At 40.9% G+C, this 2889-nt stretch overlaps 1 non-coding gene across 1 annotated transcript; it reads right to left on the bottom strand.

Annotated features, from left to right (window-relative positions):
- Nucleotides 1-228: 228 nt before the first annotated feature.
- LOC112787024 (small nucleolar RNA R71) lies at nucleotides 229-336 on the bottom strand. Its single transcript, XR_003194462.1, has one exon. It is a non-coding gene; the product is annotated as a small nucleolar RNA R71 (small nucleolar RNA).
- Nucleotides 337-2889: the final 2553 nt, after the last annotated feature.

Raw genomic sequence — 2889 nt, 5'->3', positions numbered from 1 at the left:
CTTCCATTGGAAGATCCTCATCAGTTCTTAGCTGAATTCTTGTAAATCTGTGACACTGTCAAGACTAATGGAGTTGATCCTGAGGTCTACAGGCTTATGCTTTTCCCTTTTGCTGTAAGAGACAGAGCTAGAACATGGTTGAAATCACAACCTAAGGAAAGCCTAAACTCTTGGGAAAAGCTGGTCAGTGCTTTCCTGGTCAAATTCTTTCTACCTCAAAAGATGAGCAAGCTTAGAGTGGAAATTCAAACCTTCAGACAGAAGGAAGGTGAGTCCCTCTATGAAGCTTGGGAAAGATATAAGAAATTGATCAAAAGGTGTCCTACTGACATGCTTCCAGAATGGAGCATCATATGTATATTCTATGATGGTCTATCTGAGTTGTCAAAAATGTCATTGGACCATTCTGCAGGAGGATCTCTTCATCTGAAAACCCCAGCAGAAGCTCAGGAACTCATTGAAATGGTTGCAAATAACCAGTTCATGTACACCTCTGAGAGGAGTCCTGTGGATAATGGGACGCCTCAGAAGAAGGGAGTTCTTGAAATTGATACTCTGAATGCCATATTGGCTCAAAACAAAATATTGACTCAGCAAGTCAATATGATTTCTAAGAGTCTGAATGGATTGCAAGTTGCATCCAACAGTACTAAAGAATCATCTTCTGAAGAAGAAGCTTATGATCCTGAGAACCCTGCAATGGAAGAGGTGAATTACATGGGAGAACCCTATGCAAACACCTATAATCCTTCATGGAGAAATCATCTAAATTTCTCATGGAAGGACTAACAGAAGCCTCAACAACGCTCAGTAATAATGGTAGAAGAAATAGGTTTAGCAATAGCGAGCCTTTTCCATCATCTTCTCAGCAACAGACAGAGAATTCTTAACAGAGCCATTCTGGCCTGGCAACCATAGTCTCTAATCTATCCAAGACCACACTAAGTTTCATGAATGAAATAAGGTCCTCCATTCAAAATTTGGAGGCACAGGTGGGTCAGCTGAGTAAGAAGATTACTGAAACTCCTCCTAGTACTCTCCCAAGCAATACAGAAGAAAATCCCAAGAGAGAGTGTAAGGCCATAACCATGACCAACATGGCCGAACCTGGAGAGAGTGAGGAGGACGTGAGTCCCAGTGAGAAAAGCCTCATGGGACGTCCTCTGGACAGAAAGGAGTTTCTTTTTGAGGAACCAAAGAAATCTGAGGCTCATACAGAGACCATAGAGATTCCATTGAACTTCCTTCTGCCATTCATGAGCTCTGATAAATATTCTTCCTCTGAAGAGGATGAAGACATCACTGAAGAGTAAGTTTCTAAATATCTAGGAGCAATCATGAAGCTGAATGCCAAGTTATTTGGTACTGAGACTTGGGAGGATGAACCCCCTTGTTCACAAATGAACTGAATGCATTAATGAAGCAGACATTACCTCAGAAGAAACCGAATCCCGGAAAATGCTTCATACCTTGTACCATAGGCACCATGACCTTTGAGAAGGCTCTATGTGACCTGGGTCAAGGATAAACCTCATGCCACTCTCTGTAATGGAGAAACTGGGAATCTTTGAGGTACAAGTTGCAAGAATCTCATTAGAGATGGCAGACAAATCAATGAAACAGGCTTATGGACTAATAGAGGACGTGCTAGTGAAGGTTGAAGGCCTCTACACCCCTACTGATTTCATAATCCTAGACACTGGGAAGGATGAGGATAAATCTATCATCCTTGGCAGACCCTTCCTAGCCACAGCAAAAGCTGTGATTGATGTTGACAGAGGAGAGTTGGTCCTTAAGTTGAATGAGGACTACCTTGTATTCAAAACTCAAGGTTCTCCTTCTGTAACCATGGAGAGGAAGCATGAAAAGCTTCTCTCAATACAGAGTCAAACAAAACCCACACATTCAAACTCTAAGTTTGGTGTTGGGAGGCCACAACCAAACTCTAAGTTTGGTGTTGAGAGGCCACAACCAAACTCTAAGTTTAGTGTTGAGAGGCTCCAACTCTGCTCTGAATATCTGTGAGGCTCCATGAGAGCTCACTGTCAAGCTATTGACAATAAAGAAGCACTTATTGGGAGGCAACCCAATGTTATTTAATTATATCTATTTATTTTCTATTGTTATTTTATGTTTTCTTTAGGTTGATGATCATGTGAAGTCACAAAAACAAATGAAAAATCAAAAATAGAATGAAAAATGGCATTAAAAATAGCTCACCCTGGAGGAAGAGCTTACTGGCATTTAAACACCAGTAAGAGTAGTAGAATGGGCGTTAAACGCCCAGTCTGGCACCATTTTGGGCATTTAACGCCAGAAATGGGCACCAGACTGGCGTTTAACGCCAGAAATGGGCACCAGACTGGCGTTTAACGCCAGAAATATGCACCAGACTGGCGTTTAATGCCAGAACAGGGCACCAAGTTGGCGTTAAACGCCAAGAAAGGGAGAAAAGTTGGCGTTAAACGCTAGAAACAAGCAGCAATCTGGCATTTAACACCAGAATTACACTCTGATGAGTGGATAATTTATACGCTTTTTGGCATTGTTTTTACATAGTTTTCAGTATTATTTGGTTAGTTTTTAGTATATTTTTATTATTTTTTAAATAAAAATGACATTTCTGGACTTTACTATGAGTTTGTGTGTTTTTCTGTGATTTCAAATATTTTCTGATTGAAATTGAGGGACTTGAGCAAAAATCAAATTCAGAGGTTGAAGAAGGACTGCAGATGCTGTTGGATTCTGACCTCCCTACACTCAAAGTGGATTTTCTGGCGCTACAGAACTCCCAATGACGCGCTCTCAATTGCGTTGGAAAGTAGACATCCAGGGCTTTCCAGAAATATATAATAGTCCATACTTTGCCCGAGTTTAGATGATGCAAAC

The sequence above is a fragment of the Arachis hypogaea genome, chromosome 20, assembly GCF_003086295.3.
Source record: "Arachis hypogaea cultivar Tifrunner chromosome 20, arahy.Tifrunner.gnm2.J5K5, whole genome shotgun sequence".
Classification (NCBI taxonomy): Eukaryota; Viridiplantae; Streptophyta; class Magnoliopsida; order Fabales; family Fabaceae; genus Arachis; species Arachis hypogaea.
This window is presented reverse-complemented; position numbering and strand designations above follow the sequence as displayed.